Source organism: Triticum urartu, chromosome 2 (genome assembly GCF_003073215.2).
Source record: "Triticum urartu cultivar G1812 chromosome 2, Tu2.1, whole genome shotgun sequence".
NCBI lineage: Eukaryota > Viridiplantae > Streptophyta > Magnoliopsida > Poales > Poaceae > Triticum > Triticum urartu.
The window spans coordinates 5,061,555-5,082,139 of NC_053023.1; the positions used below are offsets into that span (position 1 = coordinate 5,061,555).

General features: G+C 41.4%; 1 pseudogene; it reads right to left on the reverse strand.

Annotated features, from left to right (window-relative positions):
* Positions 1-15,894: 15,894 nt before the first annotated feature.
* Positions 15,895-20,585, reverse strand: part of LOC125534692 — a 78,368-nt pseudogene continuing 73,677 nt past the window's right edge.

Sequence of the window (20,585 nt, forward strand, 5' to 3'; positions counted from 1 at the left end):
TGCTAAAAAATAAAAAACAATGCCGCTCTCCGATTCCAAGGTCGCGGCCGGGATACCTACGGCTTAAATTCACTCCACGACAGGCTCTCCTTCCTTTTCTCAACGATCTGGTCTTTCCCCATCAATTGAAGTTGGAGAGACCAAGATGGTAATCTCGTACCTCAATTCAAAGATCCATTCAAGTGAGTGTTCAAGTAGTACAATACATCCTTTTAGGGAAAGGTCGAAAGACTTCGCTGCCCTCGCTACTGTGTCGCTCCCTGATGACACCGGGGTGTCAACCCTAGCCGCCAAAAGGAGGGCCGAGATTGCGCCCACCCGCCGCCGTTGTCGCATGTCACAATGGCGGCAGACCCCTACACTTAAGATGGTGAGGGCACCCATGCGCTGCTCCTAGCGGCGGTTATGGGGTTTGGGCGACAGCCCCAGATCCAATCGCGTTGAACCTCTGGATGGTGTGGTTGTGGGTGGGCGATGGCTCCTGTTGGTTGCGAGGGCGGTGATGGTGTTATTGGTGCTAGGCGTCATTGCTACGACGGTGGGAGGTGCGGCTCTGTGAGATTCGGGTGCGGTCCTCTCTCCTCAAGTGGGGTCGGCCTGTTGACGCAGACGGCGCGCGTGCCCAGGCTCCGATAGCGCGGCGGCTGCTGGCCTGGTGGTTGCGTGGGGCGACCTTAGTGGGGGTGGCGCCGGTGAGTGGATCCTCTTGGCACTCTGTGGTGTTGGCTAGGCGGTGGCTTGTGGTCGACCGGTACGGAAGGTGGTGGTCGAGCATCTCCAGGACAACTCCTATGTCCGACCTGGCCGGACCCAGCGACAGTGGCGCCCGTGGACGTTGTGCTCTTTGTACAAAGTGTTGCGTCTATGAGCCCCCCCTTCCTTCAGCCTTGGCTCCAGAGGGAAGCCTCAGATCCACAGGACCGGGTGATGAAGGAGTCTTCTTCCTCCTTGGGGGCATCATCTCAGAGCCGGCTATGACCTGGAGACTGGTTGATGGCAGCATCTTGGCCGCGTGGTTTGCTAAGGTGGCCATTTAGGGGTGTTGATTGCTGTTTGGCAACAATAATGGCGTCGAGAGGAGCTTGGGTTGCGGCTCGGGCTCAGGCAGTCAATTCTTTCCGATTTGTCAAAGGTGCTCTTCTGTGGGTTGCTTGGTCGAGGTGGTGATGATGACTGGCAATCGGCGGTCGTTTGCGGTGGGCATGGTCATTGAAAGTCTACCATATTTCCCTTGCAATGCTCGTTGTTAAAGTCGGAGTTGTCAGTTGTTCACGCATGTGGTCATCTGGTGGCATGTGGCATCATGGTTTCAATGCAGCTATTTGTAGGTTGACTTCGATGATGGAGCTTTGTGGTGAAGTCCGAGTCACTTGTTCGGACAAACGGTGATGGCAATGACGCTCGCGACTCCTAGATAGATGTATTTTCCTCTTTGCAGCTTTGTGTATAATGTCGGTGGCCAGGGTGGCCCTTGGTGCCCATTTTTGTGGGCTGGGTTGTATCGCTTTTTGCTCAATTTTCCGCAAATTAACCAGGCAACTCTTACTCTTCTTAATCAACTAGTCAATGTGTACATGCAATGCATGTTAATTTGGAAATATATTAAGTGCATGCGGATATTAAGTAGGATATTATTTGCGTGTTATTATGTGATTATCACTATTTTTGGCATGAAATTAACTGCATGCTAAACGTGTTGAGCGCTCGACATTGAAGCAGTCTAGGTCGTTGGATTGACATGATTTGATGGCCAAGATTAATTGGATCTGCCCTTTTGAGTCTTTTTATATTGATATGGATATAGATGAAAATGGCAAGTCTTCTACCTCGTTTCAAAAAAAAGATTCTCTTAATAGCCCTGCCCTTCGTCACTCACAATTCCGCAGCGCACATCAGCCACATCCGCATAGGTCTTCTCTCCTCTTCACTGGATCCAAATATGAGAGTACTCAGGCAGGAGCTTAGAAGAAGGGAAACAATTTATGGAAGAGGATTTGGAGCACTCGGGTGCTCCACCCCCCCTCCCCTATATGAGTATTAAATTCAAAAAACAAAGTAGGAAAATTCAAAAAATCCTGAATTTTGGGGATATCAAACCTGGGAGCCCCATCTACTCCCATGTGAAAGTTTCATACAAAAATACCAGGAAATGTATTCTCAGTAAAAATGACAACAATTTTTTATGTATGAAAAAAAACTCTATAGATGGATCGTAGGTCAGACTGTATTTTCTTCGCCACGGATATATTTTCTGGTATTTTTTCACAAAACTTCACACGGGAGTAGACCGGGCACCTAGGTTTGATATCGCAAAAATCCAGGGTTTTTTAATTTTCCTGATATTTTTTTAATTTTATATTCATATAGGGAGTGGAGTGGAGCACCCAGGTGCTCCTGTGTATTTCCACCTTCACTTCATGGCGTGTATTCTTGTTTGTGCTGCCTTTGGCTGCAGCAGCCTGCGGATCAAGCCACCTATATATATTTTTTTTTGCGGGAAAAAGGATTTCATTCATCAGGAAATGTAATTACAATCAGCGGCAACAATGCTCGCAATCTCGTCCGGGGGAGAACGCAACCAGCAAGCAGTACGCTGTTGTGTACGTCCCATATGAGCGAGAGTGTGACTAGCTACATTAACATTCCGCTTGATCTTCATAATTTGAATCCTTCTTTCTTGAGACAGTATTGATCTGATCTCCATTACTTTGTGAGTGTGTGCTGAACGGTCTTTTCCGGCTGCCGAAATTAGTTGCACCGCATCAGCGCTGTCAGTCTCCACAAGGATATCTAGTTCAGTCCAATTAAGAGACAAAGTAATTCCTTCATGGATTGCTGCCAACTCGGCTTCCAGGGCGTCCGCACAATTCCCAAGCCCTCTTATCGCTGCCAGCATTACAGCCCCCAGGTGGTCACGTAGGATCATCCCCGCTCCGGCCGTGCCGTCAGTTGGCTGGAAGGAACCGTCGACATTGAGTTTCACACAGCCAGCCACCGGAGGTGTCCAATGTTCCACATGACATATGGGGTTCTGCTTCCGCACAGGCTCGCCGAAGTAGTCGACCACCTGTTTACCTTTGATGGGGTCTGCGTCTGGGTGCTGTTGTAGCGACAACAGGGACATGGCATAGCTAGCGAGGAACCGTCGAGAGACCTCGATTGGAACCGCCGGTTTCTCGTGTGTAACTTCATTTCTCACATGCCACGCTCGCCAGAGAATCATCAAAACCATCATTCGCTGTGTCTCGTTCAGTTTCTCAAGGAGATGAAAGATCCACTCCGACTCCGTATCATGCATTTCTTCCTCGCCTGGAATGTCCCAGATTTCTCTCATGGAGTTCCATAGTCCAGCAGCATGGGGGCAGCGGACAAGGGCGTGATGGGCGTCCTCTGTAACATGTCCACAGATGGTGCATGCTTGCTCATTCTGCATGTGTTTAGATTTTTTGGTCGCTTCAGTAGCCAGGGCTTCATGTGCCAATTTCCATGCAAAGATGTGTGCCTTAGGTGGAGCTGGATTCCTCCAGATTAAATCCCACGCAGGTCGTCGGCCATCCGGACGGACACTGGAGGCACCAAGGCCACTTGCACTTATTTTCTCCTGTAAGGCAAGGGAGTACGCACTCTTCACAGAAAAGGAGCCACGTTTGTCCGGGAACCATGCTACACAGTCTGAGACGAGCCGCTGCGACGGTTTGATTTTCACAATTTCCTCCATGTCAGCTTGGTGAAAAAATTGTTGTAGTAGTCCCAATTTCCATGTTCCGTCAGTATGTAGCAATTCGGCAACCCATCTGAGGCGGCACCGACCTCTAGGAGTGATGAGTCGACAGGAAGGACCACGGGGAATCCATGGGTCTCTCCATATCCGGACATTTGCTCCATTGCCAATGCGCCAAATAATCCCTTTCTTGAGCAGTTCGAGACCATACTCAATGGCTTTCCAGGTTGACGAAGCGTTGCCTGTGAATACCGTGTCTACCAACAACCCATTAGGATAGTATTTAGCCTTGAGTACTAGGGCACAAAGGCTATTGGGGTATTCAATTAACCTCCATGCCTGCTTAGCAAGCAAAGCTTGATTGAAAAGTTGCAAGTCTCGGAATCCCATTCCCCCACGGTTTTTTGGTCTGATCATACAATCCCATGAGATCCAGTGTGTGCGTCGCTGATCCACCTATATATTGACATCAATGCGTTTCCAGGTGCTTTTGTTCCCTGTATTAACTATTTTTATGTGGCTTGTTTAATGACATGGCCCCAAAAAGTATTAGCCTGGTAGTGATAAAAGGAAGAGAAAAAAAAAGGATAGATGAACTGGTAGAATCGCAAAAAGGATCAATTGCTAAGTTTTTCAAAACTAGTCATTCTTCTAGGGATTCCTTGCGATAGGCCATAGTAAATGTCAAAGAGAAAACATTTGAGAGTGTTGATGCTGCTGCTGATGATATCATTATATCAATGTGGGTGATAATAATTCTAGTGAGCATGAAAGTCTAGCTCATTCGCCATATTCAGAAATACTTTGTGTCGATGGACAAGAACCATTCATTGTTTATATTTTTTATGCACGAAATTCGGACAATCTGCTTCTTTTTCTTTTGAGGTGTGGACAGTCTGCTAGATGATAAGGCTAGGGATATTTAAGTTGAGAAGGGTCCTGTAAGAGAAAAGAATATTGTGTTTTGATCCAGGAACAAATGTAAGTTCATGCATTCACTTTATATCTCATGGTAACACAGAAGTTTTCCGTAGCAACCAGTTTTCCCAAGGTTATCTATTCTGGAGCTATATTGTTTCATCAATCAACATATAATATGTGCTCAATATTTACTTTGCTTTTGAAAAAAATAGCCTTTGCGTGTTAAGAAGCGGGAGCGCTATATCTCGCGTTCAGCGAAGTGGAAGGATCTCTCGCTGAAGTGCTGCAGCAATTAGGCCGGCCCTTTCACGCGCACCTAAAAGAGAAAATAGAGAAGAAAAAGGGGAGCGGTCATCCAAAGATATCCTGGTTGATAAATTCGACGGCGTGATCTACTTGAAAGGAAAAGAGCTGGTATTTCATAGATTTTCCCAGATTTTTTCTTTTGTTTATTCAGTTTTATTATTTTTTTCCTTTTCTTTTGTTTCTTTTCTTTTTTCTCTGCTTTTTATTTTATTATTTTTTTCTTTGGTTTTATTTTCCTTTTATTTTATCTTTGGATTATTTTGTTTCTTTCTCGATTTTCATTTTTTTGTTTTCTTTGTTTCTTTTGGTTTCATTCTACATTTTTTATATGTCAACAAGATTGTTGTAATACATGTTTAACAACTTACCAATACATATTTAAACTTTTTATAATATATGGCCAACTTTTTTCTGTAGATATTTTTTTAACATTTTTCAAATACAAGATTAATTTTTTAATGCATGTTCAATATTTTTCTGTACATTTTTACATTTTTAAATGCTTGATTAACAGTTTTCAAATAAAAAGAATGATATTTTTTGAATACATGATCAATATCTTTTCTATACACATTAAATATTTTCCAAACACTTGTTCAAAAAAATTGAAATGCTTGATTAACATTTATATACATGTTTAAAAAAATTATCATTTTTTAATACACGATCAAAAAATTTCTAGACACGTTCAACATTTTTCATATAGTTGATTAACATTTTTCAATTTTTTGCTCAACTCCAACATTTTTCAAATGTTTTCTAGAGTGCCTTTTGTAACAAATGTTTACTACCACAGTGGTAGTTACCATCATTTTTTAGGTAGTATGCATCATATTTTCAGTATGCTCCTTTTTACATACAAAATATATACGTATTTCACAAATATAATAAAAATGATGGACCAACTTGCAATTTTTTCATGTAATTCACTTTGAAATATGTTATATATAATATATGAACATACTTATAATGATAAAGTAGTATACGTAATATCACAAGGTAGTATATGAGACATGTGGGGTAATTATATATAGAGAAAATACATCCTACCACCCGGTGGTAGTTACCCTACATGTCTCATATACTATCATGTAGTAGTATATATACTACTTTACCATTCTAAATATATTCATATACTATATCTAAGATATTTCAAAGCAAGTTACACGAGAAAATTGCATATGAGATCATTATTTTTATTATATTTGTGAAATATGTTCATATTTGTACGTAAAAAAGAGCATGCTAAAAATATGGTACATACTACCTATAAAGTAGTGTATATATACTACCTAAACATTGTTATATACTACATACTACACATACGTACTCTCAATTTTAAGAGATACTACATACACATACAAAAACGCAAGTGATGATAATATTTTAAAGTATAAACAAAAGTACAAAAAGCAAAAAAAGAAAATTAAAACGTAAAAACGAGCTTGTGGCCTCCCGGCGTGCGGGCCCATCTCGCTCGCCCCTTCAGCGAGTTGGAAGTTAGACTCGCTGAATGCGAGATATAGGGGCGCCCGTCAAGAAGGGCCCCATTTTCTTGTCTACCCCTGGGCCTCGTATATCTATGGGCCGGTGCTAACCAACAAAAGGGAAGAATGACTACTCCCTCTGCCGCCCGCCGCCGGTGATCACCGGGGCTCAACCCTAGCCACTCCTCTGCCCCACCTCCTCTTCTCCCCTACCTCTCTATGTCTGCCACCTGGCCGTGCTACACGATGCCGCCGGGCCAGTGGCTGCCTCGAGATGCGCTCGACCATACGTGATGGAGCACCCAGGTGACTCCCCATGGCGCATGACAGCAACCCCAAGGCGGCTCCCCATGGTGCCCGGCGATGACCCATAGCACCTCCACTGGCGCGTGCCGGCGACTCCAAGCAACGGCTCCAACGTCGCATGGCCTGGACCCAAGACGACGTCCCATGGCACGCGGTGACTACTCTAAGTGGCTCCCCATGGTGAGCGCAGGCGACCCCAGGCGACGACCATGACCGGAGGATAGCCGAGGAAGGAGGCGTTGCAGATGGCCAACATCTCCCGGGATTTACAAGGCCCAATTGCCTTTTGAAAATGTTTGCAGGGACCAATTGCTTTTCAAAAACATTTTTGGGGATTATTTTGTTAAAAAAGAGGGTATATTTGTAAATTTGTAAAAGAAATGGGGCATTGAAGAAACTTCTTACAAGAGATTTTTTTATAATATGAGGAAGACACATGTGGGCCCCATATGTAAGTTAACGGTCAAACAAACGGTTCTCTTACATGCGAAACCCAACTGTCATAAACCTGGTCAAATGTTAACCAGTCGGTCCTTTGGATTTTTGAAACAACAAACCACTGATATGGTCGGTATCTACGATAAACAAAAATATAGTAGTTTTTGAAACACTAAGCCGAAAAGTGATAGTTTTATGCTATTCACTCTGATGTATGACATATCATAGTCTGATGTCGAGCTAGCCACCATTCACCACTGTGCACCGACGCCTCCTTCTCGCATGATCCGGCCAGACTGGGCCACCGATAAGACTAGATGACCTTAGCACTGAGATCGGTATTATGTCTGACTAACCGCCGGTTACATGCTGTTTGAGTTGGTGCAGAGCTGGCATGATTATTTCCGATTTTTCTTGGTCGTGCTGGCATCACATGCGTCCCTCGCTCCAATTAGAGCCGTTCCTATCTTCTATGATTGGAGTGAAGTCAACGTTGTTTGCTTATATCAATATAGGTTTGCAACCAACAAGCCGTTTACCAGGCAACAACCTCGGCCAGGATGCATCTAAAGCTAGGCAAGGTTGCTGCTGCTCATCGCCGAAGAGCAAACACCTCCGTCGACTTCCTTCGATCTTTCTCCAGGTTAGAGGTACATGCGCAATCTTGCTTATTTACTTACACTTTGCACAACGTAAATCATTCATGGGGATGATGGACGGAAAATATAGTTAGTCGTTACTGTTGAAACGAGCTTTCAATCAGATGCATGTGGTTGGCGTATATAGTTTCAATCTTTGCTCTTTCCTCTTTTCATTGATAAGTTCGTGTAAACAAAGGTTCCACGGCAATTGATGCACACTCAAGAACTTCTCGGATCGGCCGGGTGGCCATCAAGATGGATTACAACAGTATGTATTCTAGATTCTTCCTCCTTTTTGAAAAAAAAGTATTCAGATTTGAGAAAATGATAGACATTTTTCCGAAGGATAAAAAGTTGGTAGTGGCACATATGAAGATGTATACATGGCACAACTAATATTTGTAGAATTGTTTCTTTAGTTTTTAAATTGATGAGACCAGCGTTAGCTAAAATCTAGACAGTGGCATTATCCCTTGATTTGAAGCGTTTTGGTGCTTCAGGGTTTGTGGGGTCGTTACAGGCCTGTTTGTACGTGTATGTTGTTTAGTTTTATTCTCTTTCTCTTTTTACTTTTTATTTTTGTTTCACATTTTAATTCATTAGCTCTTATTAAAATTTGTGAACGTTAAAACATGACCAGTATAAAAAATTTCACATTTTTAAATTCATTAGTTTATTAAATTCAAGGTATTTTTGCATTTCATTTTCACTTTTAATGTTTGTGAATATTTTCTAAAAGTGAAACATTATTTAATATGTGAATATTTTGTTGAAATCCATGAATATATCTTAAGTTCATGAAAATTTTCTAAAATTCTTAGTTTTAAAATTTGATTTTAAAAATCCTTGAACGTCTTTTAACTCGACTAAAATTTTCAAATTAAAAAATATCCGATTTTTTTTCTGAGCTAGCAGTGATGTGAGCGGAAAAAACATTAAACAAGCATGAGGAGAGAGAGCCAAGCTGAGCGAAGGAGAGCTTTGTGTGCCGTCCCATGTTAGCATTATACCAGCAATTCTATTGTTTTAGCAAAGGAGAGTGATTTCAACACAGTACATGAGTGCATAATGGGGAAGAGATTGCTGTGAATGGGTTTCATTGTGTACGCTTGATTTATTTATTTATTTTTGAGAAATTTTCTGAAGCAAGGATTATGAGGACTTAATTATAAGAAGTTTGACAACTGAGACGAATGGGCCTAGATCTTCCTTAGGACTGACAAGAGGAGATGATTTTCAGCTTCTGAGTATGCAGGGCCAACGGCTCGAGAAACATATTACAACTAAAGATTCCCGTTTTGAAATGTAAGGCGTGTTTAGTTTTCTGTAAGAGAAAATTTTGACAAAGAATTACTCTAGTAATACCTTAGTTTATGTGATATAAATTTTAAGTTTTTTTTAGAGGAAAACTTGTGATCTATTCGTCTTTAATCATGTCAGTACAACAAACACCGGAAATAGTAAGCATTACATTCAAATCCATAGACCATGTAGCAACGAATACATGCATTGAAGTGAGTTGAAGGCGCGCCACCATCATCGCCCCTTCCTTGCCGGATCCGGGAGAAACTTGTTGTAGTAGACAGTCAGAAAGTCACCGTGCTAAGGCTCCAAAGGACCAGTGCACCAGAACAACAACTGTCGCCAATGAAGAGTAGCGTAGATCAGAAGGATCCAACCTGAAGACACACAAACGTAGAAAAACAACGACCAGATCCAAGCAAATCCACCAAGGACAGGTCCGCCGGAGACACACGTCCACACGCCCATCGGCGATGCTAGACACACCACCGAGACAGTGGGGAGGCTGGGAGAACCTTATACTATCTTTAGGGAGCCGCCGCCGTCTCATCTCCTTGAGCAGGACACAAACCCTAATAAAACTCGAAAAAATATCTAAAAACGGAGCCCTCCCGATGGCAAGGGCCATGATCCATCGCATCCACATGGCCCTAAGGACATAGGAGATGAGGTGGATGGGAGGCGCCGCCGGTGGGAGGAAGAGGAATCATAAGATTTTATTTTTGAAGAGGAGGCGACTCCATAGGATGCAGTTCGTCACACGATATAAAATTAAGTTCATCAGTAAATACCGAAACAAATCTAGTGATACCAATTTCGTGTCATATAAACCACATAATAACACACTAATTCCCTGCAAAAATAAAATAAAAATATGAACAAAATTTTATTTGGTTAAAGTCATCTGTTCATGAAATCCATTAGGCCTATATCTTGAAATAGAGGAACTACTAAAAATGATTTTACTCTCCCGAGAAAAGGATTTGCACATACACATTTTTTTAGAATGAAGGCTCACGAAGAGCCCCGCTTTGAATTAACAAAGCCATCAACCAACCAGGATCACAACCCCAAAACAAGAAAATAAAAACAGCAAGATGGTAAGATACAAAGGAGCCCGGAAGCAGCTCACATGCCTCGCATAAAACAAAGTAAAGAAAATCGACATGGAGCACATAGCTTGGAGATGACAAGGACGTCTTGCTCGCATGAAGCCTAGGAGAAGGAGAATGCGGGCGAATGAGAGGAAGATCATGTGCCACCTAAAAGCATGCCACCGCCACAACACCAGGGAGGACGTCACCGGCACTGGAGATACGTTGTCACCGCCAACACCTGACGCACACCTACATCAAAGTTGAACAACCAACCTTGTTCCCTAAATAGTGCCTTCAAGAAGGTCACGATGCCAAGAGTGTCACCGGAGCCTACTAGCATTGGGGTTTTCACCCGGGAAGCAAAGGGGAAGGAGACGGGATAAATTTACCGGATAGGCGCCTCTATGAAGGTGAGCGGCTCCGACGGGCGTCACTACCGTCGAAGCCAACAAGGCTGGCTTGAGATTCCTCGTGATCTAACATTCCCGTCACCAGAACTCATCCATCAAAGGACCGGTGTTCAGGATGGAGCAGACCAGTGTTTGGGGGGGGGACCCACCGCCGCGCCCTGGCCTGCATCCTCCGGAGAGCTCGCCATCAACACGACCAAGAGCACATGCCTGTCTAGCGCCACCTTGCGCCCCTCCACTACCTTCATCAGCAGCGCCTCGGGCTTGGCCGACGACTACCTCAAGCAGCAGCGTTGGGATACTGGGGGGGGGGGGAGGAGGGAGGCAACGGTGCATCTAGGTTTTAGTCCCAAACAAGTTGGGGTAGGCTAGAGGTGAAACCCATAAGATCTCGCGACCAACTCATGGCTCCGGCAAATGGATAGCAAGCTTCCACGCACCCCTGTCCATAGCTAGTTCCTTGGTGATGCTCCAATCCTTCAGGTCTCTCTTAACGAACTCCTCCGATGTCAAATTTGGTCTACCCCGACCTCTCTTGACATTCTCCGCACGCTTTAACTGTCCACCATGCACTGGAGCTTTTGGAGGCCTGCACTGAATATGCTTAAACCATCTCAGACAATGTTGGACAAGCTTCTCTTCAATTAGTGCTACCCCAAGTCTATCTCGTATATCATCATTTCGGACTCTATCCTTCTTCATGCGGCCACACATCCATCTCAACATACGCATCTCCGCCACACCTAACTGTTGAACATGTCACCTCTTAACCGAGAGGGCAACACGATGGGGAGATTTTCTGCACATACACATTTTAAATTAACATAAGGCTATGATTAGGAGATATAATCCCAGTAGACTGTGTTGTGCCAATGTAGCATACAACCCTACGGGAACGGGTCTGGCTCAACATGTTTTCATTTTTTGTTTCTACCCTTTTTCCATGCAGTTAAAAAACAAATTCTCTCCATTTTGTTCATTTCATATTTTACATTTTGTTGCCTCATTTATTTTTTGAATTTGAATTTATAATCTAATTCCAAACTTTATTAATTTACCTTTTTAGTTATATATATATATATTATTTTTATTGTATTTTCTTATGTACATTAATATTTTCTATAAATAATTTTTTTATTCAATATAGGCCCATTTGTTTTGTAATAGAAAAAATATTTTTACCACTTAAGTAAGACATAAGTTATTTGCCAGTTATCTATTCTGTGATTTCACAAATATATGTTCCATGCAGGGATTAACTATTCTTCACCCTGGGTGAGGAATAGTTATTCTTCACCCCCCCCTTTTATTTTAACATCAATGCATCATAATTTTACATTCCATAAATTTTTTTTTATTTCAGACGTAAAACTAGAATGAAAGAAAATATATGGTCGCTGTAAAAAATATTTTATGTTATGTAAAATTGCAAATATAAAAATATAATGTAAAGTGTACATAAAATGCAATATTTTTGGTCTTACAACCTATATTTTTTTTCTTATGCCAAATTTTAGGCAGTGAATCAATATGAATATAACTATTTCTATTTCAAATGTAATTTATTTATGAAATGATTGTAAGATTATCTCGCGTGAAGAATAACTTATTCTGCTGCCTGGGTGATGAATAGGCTTTCATATAATCAATATTATTTTATGAAATAAGAGTACATTTCCGTTGAGAATATCTACATCTGCTCAGAAATACTTGTTCATTTCTAATTTTCTTTCCACTTTATTTTCCTATTTATTCATTATATTTATATTTCTTATTTTTTTCCTTTCATTTCATTGTTTGCAAGAGTCACGGACATTAGATTTCATGCATATGCTCAAACATGCATGGACATTTCTTATCTAATACGTGAAAATCATTTGTGGCATGAGTTATTCTTTTACTTTAATTTTTCTTCTCCATTTTCATGACTTCTTTTAGTTTTTACTGGTTGGCAAAACATGACTCGTGTTTATTGTCAAAACATAGGAACATTCTTATTTTTTATACATGAATAAATGTCAAAAAATATATGAACATGGCTAAAGTACATAAACTTATAATTAAATTTTAAATGGGAAAGTTAACATGAAAATAACAGATTAGAAAAAAAGATACACAAGGTTAAAGCACCCCACAATTTTAAAACTTTATTTCAATAATAAGAATATAATATGCACAAGGTTACTAGAAGTAACCAAAGAAAGGGGGAAATGTACAAAATAAAGAAAGGTTACAACTCGGGGGGGGGGACCACCTAACAAGCTCATCCTTAATCCTACCTCTCCGTCTTTTAATGCTTGGTCTATGTTGCTTAAAAACCTTAGCATTACTAATGAACGAGACGTTCCAGCAAGCAATGAAAACCACCTCGGCACAAAAAACTGCTTTCCTAGTTAACCAGGTATCCTTTTTATTTTGTGTCAAGTACATCAGTTTTTCATTTTTTATCTCTTTTTAACTTCTACATGGACATCTTGAGCAAAATACAACAATTTTATAAAAAACATGGATATTCATTCTTTAATATGTGAACATTTTGTAAGTGAATTGTGCTTTCATAAATGTGGAAACACTACTTTTTAAGTATTTTATTGCAAGTATTATTTTTTGACACAAGAGTACTTGATATACTTTTTGCTCTCTACTTTTGTGACTTACATTTTTTCTAAGTATCTCTTTTCTTTGTATTATTGCTAGTTTCTCAGCGCGCTGTGTTTAACAACTGAAACCATGTTGTACGTGTATGTGTCAAATAGAACATGAATGCATGGTTGGGCTAACTTTGCTAAAAAGAAAGTGTTTATGCACCAGTAAAAATATATTTATGCTTATACGTAATAATTTTTAGGAATTTACATGAAGAAACTAATAATGTTGAAGCATAAAAGACTTTGGTGGTGTTTTGTTAGGCATAAATTTGTCTTTTTGAGTTTGGCTTATAAGTATGAAAAAAACACCTATATTTGTGTTTTCAGCTTTGCCTTTTAGCTTTGGACTGGATATCTTTACATTAAGGTATAAGTTAAAGCCAACGCTGGAAGCACAAACTAGGTTCCTTTTTGGCTTATAAGCAAAAATCCAAAATCCAAATTTTAATTCTGAGTAGGGCTACTTTTTTTTGGATACTTAACTATTAGAAAATTCATCGTCTAGTTTCCAAAAAGAAAACAAATATGTGTATAGAAATGGGCCAGCTTTTTTTGCTTCGGTTTTCGAGCCGGAATTTTTTCTTCGTGCGTAGACTATGAATCGTCAAACACTTTATGGACAAATAAGAAACATCGTTATTGTGTCCATGCAAAAAATTTGAATAGCATTTTTTCTCATTATACAAAACGCCCCACGCATAGATATTGTCATAAGTCAAGCTTTGTATTTGTTGGGTCAAGTTTATAATGCAAAATATCAACATCAACAATATACACGCAAGTGCTTACTTGATACTTCAAAGTTTATGGAGAAAAAATATATATGATGTTTTACCAACATTATAAGTATCTTTCTAGAGGAGCTTAATTAACATTTCAATATCATAAGCAGGTAACTGAAAACTTGATGAAAAGATTGCATGCAATGTGCATGTACTTATCACAGGAAATGAGCATTTGACGAGTGTGTACATGTGTTGAGATTGCATTGACATGTTTGTACACTTATCCCAAAAATATGGCATGTATACAAAAAATATGTTGTCCATTAACTGAAGAAACTATACACTAAGGTACGTGCCTACACCTCATTGTCATAAGAATTCAAATCATATAGTGACAGTGCAAGCATGTGCAACTTATGATCATTATCTTCCTATGTACAAATTTATTGTATCCTTTGTTGTCTACATCATATTATGGTATATTAGTTCATGAATGGCCCTGCTTGCGATGTTGCTTCTAGTAGTTGTGGGAGCCATCTTATTTGAAGTATTGTGTGGTGGTTGTGTGTGTTTAGTTTGGTCTTAGTTTGCAATGCAGGAACATACAAGCACAAAAATAGTAAAATCATCAGAACTAAGATGCCATGTATATGAATTCTTACAAGAAGCAAAATCACATGACTAGTTTAATGGTTCCTTTGATTTATAGGATAGGGCAAACTGAGGAGTGCCATGCCTTCCGATCTAAATACTGTTGAATACGGACAAATCTGTGTTTGTTGGAGGTGTACAAACTTTTCCAAGAGATTAAAGGAGCCCTAAACATGATTTTGGATATAAACCGCAGAAGATAAGTGCAAGAACTCGAGACACAAATAGAAAACATGAGGTAAAAGTAAACCCACATGTTTTGGTAATTTGTGTTTGCACCTGATGAATAGTAGATTAAAAAACAAATAGTGAAAAATTCAAAAAATTATAATATTTTTTGACATCGAAGATTCTTAGGTGTCCAAGGAGCATGTAAAGTTTCACAAAGTTTGGACATTCTAGGACCTCGAGGCAAAAAAATCATGTCCAAACTATGTTCCTTTTCTAAGTTTTGTTTCACATCCAATTCTTATTTTTACCACGACCTCCTTGAATGTCCGAACACCAAAAAACTTTGCACACACATCAAGCATTCGAGCATCTTGGATGCCAAAGAAATTTAGAACTCTTTGATTTTTACTAGTTTGTTTAAATTGACTATTCACGCCGAGCTACAGATGCACCTGGGCACCAAATCGCTGCACTCCACATCTTTATTTTCTTCAAATTACTGTGCGAATTCCATAGGATCCGAAATGATTTAGGCTTGGGTCCAAATGGAGTCTTGCAAATTTTTCCTATAGAAATTCGATCCTATAAAATCCTACGCTTTTCCTTGTTCTGAGCCAGGCCTCTACTTGAGCGCAAACTAAGAACTTCACTAGTAACAAACCTTGACACCACAATGGAGACCTCGTGAACATAGGTTGTGAGTAACGACGGTTGTTTATGCTGATAATATCAACCAATTTTGAGATGCATAATATCCAACCTGCTGATCCACCGGAACAACGTGAACAATTCAAACATAATAATAACATGCATGAACTCATATAAAGGGATAATTCCTCATATTTGTCTTTTAGAAGTCATGAAATGAATAGATTACATTTTTTATCTCAAAATTGTGTTTCATATTTTCTTTTAAAACGACGGGCTCTTCGTGGAGCCTATAATCGATCCATCAAGTTTCCACAGACAGACCAATCATTCACGGAAAAAAAATCTCACAATTATAGTTCAAATTAAGTCTCCATTTGCCTCGTAGTCAACAAACAAAGTTTTGATGTGCCTCCACAGACTTATACTGGTGGTGGAGATGACGCGAAGAGCTTTCCCATCTCGTAGCTGTAGTCAGTTACATCATCGGTTTGGACGGAGTGGATGCAGGTCATGTTGTATATCAGGTAGGAGTATACAACGATTTGCATAGCCGCGGATAGAATGCCCATGAAATTCGGTACCTACACACACAAAATGACAGTAATGAACCTAAACTCTCCAACAACAGAAGTCTAGTTTTTTGCTTTCCGCAAGAGCAAATGTAGCATGCCTACATTGGAGATATTACTACACTTAGTACACCACAAAATAAGTCCATTCATAGAAATGTCAATTGTGCAATGGAACTCAAAATAAGAATGCAACATGGAGAAAAACAAACTAGTTGTCATGTGTGGCGCATATGCAATGAGGAACAGATTGGTCGCACCAGGAGACAACTATAATACATACCACAATGTATAGGTTCATGGGGATATGAATCCGTAGGCAGTCCAAGTAGATGCACTAAACAGGGAGACGAGTGACATGATCATTGGGTTCATGTTGTTGATTTTCTTGCTCATCATCACCATCACCTGCATTACAAGCTCAATCGGTTTCAAATCATCTATGAATGAACAATAGATTACACTTCACTAGCCATAGCTTGCACTCACCAGGTCATATACAGGAACAATATGTGTAGATGCTCCAGATGTTGAAGCAATGACATTGACGAAAGTACTACTCCACCTATGCGTTAGCACCATAGAGGGTACTATTACTATCATTATCACAGAGACCATGCTGACTGTGAATAGAAGGACAAGGGCTTCCATGCGCTTCTTCCCTTTTGCAAACTTGATGTAGAAGCGATGATGCCCATTCCACTGATGATGAAGAGCAAGAGCTTGTTGGGGAGATCCGTCGAGGCATACAAAATGACCACATCACACTATTGAAGAACGCGAAGAGGTGTGCATATACCATCCGATCTCCTATGGACCCTTCCTTCAATATAGGATTCACGAATGTGTACCTGCATGAAAAAGACACATGGATGGCCACCACTTAGGTAAAAACATGAAAATATTTTCCACGAGTACGTGAGTCCAACACCTATCCAAAGGTCCACATGATTCCAAGATTCGTACATGAGAGTGTTGCAGTTTACTCCCCTCGCATATTATAATATTGTGTGCATATATAGAACACAAAATATGCTATATGCGTCCCTCTTGACTCTCATATATATTAAATTCAAAATTCCCTCCCCCATATGGTGTAATGTAGTATTGTTTAGCTTGACATAAAACCTTTGTGAAGATTTATTAACCTTGATCCTATGGAACATCATAGCGTAAGCACCAATCCCAACATTCTGGTCACAACATATACTTTTCCTTACTTGTAATTCCTTGGGAATGTGCGTGTAGTGACCAGACCTCAAACAGTCTGATCTCTGTGCTCCGGTGTCATCCCTGGATCAGTAATGCTGACACCACACACAGTACTTCGAAGGATTTATAGCAGAGTGGCAATCACACACTTATTACAACGATGTCTCAAAGAGAACTTATTACAATAAATATGGCTTAAGGCCATCTAGTGTCGATAACAGCGGAAGACTCGGAAGATAAATAGGTCCATCAACTCCAACGGCATCACTGAGTATAGGACCACGACCTAAAAGCACCTTACTCGTCGTCTGAAAAGTCTGCAACATGAAAAGTTGCAGCCCGAAAACGGGTCAGCACATGGAATATGCTGGCAATGTAACACATAGAGAGTAATGGAATGAAACAGCTATACTATATGCATATTTGGCTGGTGGAAAGCTCTACGGTTACTGTTTTTGCGTAAAGCCAATTTTTCCCTACTACAAAGGAATAAATTTATTTAACTATCATGGTGGTTGTTAAACATCGAGAATGGTTGACAGCATTCCGATCCCAATTAAGTGAACAATTAAAACCCATCAATATTAATTAGAGTAACATGTTGAGATTCACATGATATTCAAGTACTAGATACTCAAGTTGTCCATAACCGGGGACACGGCTAATCATGATTAGTTTGTACACTCTGCAGAGGTTTGCGCACTTTTCCCCACAAGACTCGATCGCCTCCGTTGGATTTCTCGCACTACATGGTGTTTGAGAAACGGATGACCGAGACACAGTCTTTCAGAAGCGCTAGCACCTTACGTTTGGATAGACCGGTACACCTACTTTCCCCTACATCTGCTAGTCTACCCTGTAAGAGTTCGCATGACTTAGTCAACTATGCCAGAGCCCATAATGGCATGTGGCTGCACACGGAAGTATTTAGCATGAAAGATCTTATGATCCCTTTGAGCCTGGGTGGCGGTCCGGAAAAAAAACAGGCAAGTCCCGATAGACATCAGGTGCCTCAATCCACCCAGATGTGTGTTTAAGTTGCCACCTTAGATAAACCATTAAATTATCAATCTCACATCTGTCATGGATATCACTCACCCAATCCACATCTACTAGCATAGCATGGCATAATAAGCAAACGTAGAAGTAACTCCCAAAGGTTTCTTAATAATACAGGTAATAGGTGTTGGGGAACGTAGCATAAATTCAAAATTTTCCTACGTGTCACCAAGATCTATCTATGGAGTCATCTAGCAACAAGGGAGGAGTGGATCTACATACCCTTGTAGATCGCGCGCGGAAGCGTTCAAGAGAACGGGGTTGATGGAGTCGTACTCGTCGTGATCCAAATCACCGATGATCCTAGCGCCGAACGGACGGCACCTCCGCGTTCAACACACGTACGGAGCAGCGACGTCTCCTCCTTCTTGATCCAGCAAGGGGGAAGGAGAGGTTGATGGAGATCCAACAGCACGACGGCGTGGTGGTGGAAGTAGCGGGATTCCAACAGGGCTTCGCCAAGCGCTGTGGGAGGAGGGAGATGTGTCATGGGAGGGAGAGGGAGGCGCCAGGGCTTGGGTATGGTTGCCCTCCCTTCCCCCCACTATATATAGGGCCAAGGGAGAGGGGGGAGGCGCAGCCTTGGCCCTTCCTCCAAGGAAGGGTGCGGCCAGGGAGGAGTCCCTCCTCCCCAAGGCACCTCGGAGGTGCCTTCCCCCTTTAGGACTCTTCCTTTTCCTCTTCTCTTGGCGCATGGGCCTCTTGGGGCTGGTGCCCTTGGCCCATATAGGCCAAGGCGCACCCCCTACAGCCCATGTGGCCCCCCGGGGCAGGTGGCCCCACCCGGTGGACCCCCGGGACCCTTCCGGTGGTCCCGGTACAATACCGGTGACCCCGAAACTTGTCCCGATGGCCGAAATAGCACTTCCTATATATAATTCTTTACCTCCGGAACATTCCAGAACTCCTCGTGACGTCCGGGATCTCATCTGGGACTCCGAACAACTTTCGGGTTACCGCATACTAATATCTCTATAACCCTAGCGTCACCGAACCTTAAGTGTGTAGACCCTACGGGTTCGGGAGACATGCAGACATGACCGAGATGACTCTCCGGTCAATAACCAACAACGGGATCTGGATACCCATGTTGGCTCCCACATGTTCCATGATGATCTCATCGGATGAACCATGATGTCAAGGACTTAATCAATCCCGTATACAATTCCCTTTGTCTAGCGGTACGATACTTACCCGAGATTCGATCGTCGGTATCCCGATACCTTGTTCAATATCGTTACCGGCAAGTCTCTTTACTCGTTCCATAACACATCATTCCATGATCAACTCCTTGATCACATTGTGCATATTATGATGATGTCCTACCGAGTGGGCCCAGAGATACCTCTCCGTTTACACGGAGTGACAAATTCCAGTCTCGATTCGTGCCAACCCAACAGACACTTTCGGAGATACCTGTAGTGTACCTTTATAGCCACCCAGTTACGTTGTGACGTTTGGCACACCCAAAGCATTCCTACGGTATCCGGGAGTTGCACAATCTCATGGTCTAAGGAAATGATACTTGACATTAGAAAAGCTTTAGCATACGAACTACACGATCTTGTGCTATGCTTAGGATTGGGTCTTGTCCATCACATCATTCTCCTAATGATGTGATCCCGTTATCAACGACATCCAATTTCCATGGTCAGGAAACCGTAACCATCTATTGATCAACGAGCTAGTCAACTAGAGGCTTACTAGGGACATGGTGTTGTCTATGTATCCACACATGTATCTGAGTTTCCTATCAATACAATTCTAGCATGGATAATAAACGATTATCATGAACAAGGAAATATAATAATAACCAATTTATTATTGCCTCTAGGGCATATTTCCAACAATAGGTACTACCTCATCTACTTCCCATCCCACAATTTAATTAGATCCTAATCATGCAATGTGTGAGGAGTGATCTAATGCAATAAAACATGGGTTGTAGAAAAGGTATGATCAAAGTGTTACTTGCCTTGCTGATGATCCGCGAGTCCTAGGGTTTCGAAGTAACAAGCGGCGCAATCCGGGTGATCTAACGCAGACAAACAACAAGCACACAATAAGTACTCATCTAAAGCACAGGTAAAACTCGAACGAGAGAAAGAACCAGAAAGTTCAACTTAAGAACTCCGGTTGCAAAGAAAGAACGAACCGAACAAACGACGGAAAACGACGGCGGAAGAAAACAACTCGGTTCTAGCAAGTTGAAACTAGGTCAAATTTTACTGTAGCAACAGCTTGTTCAAGTTGATTAGACGGAACGGCGG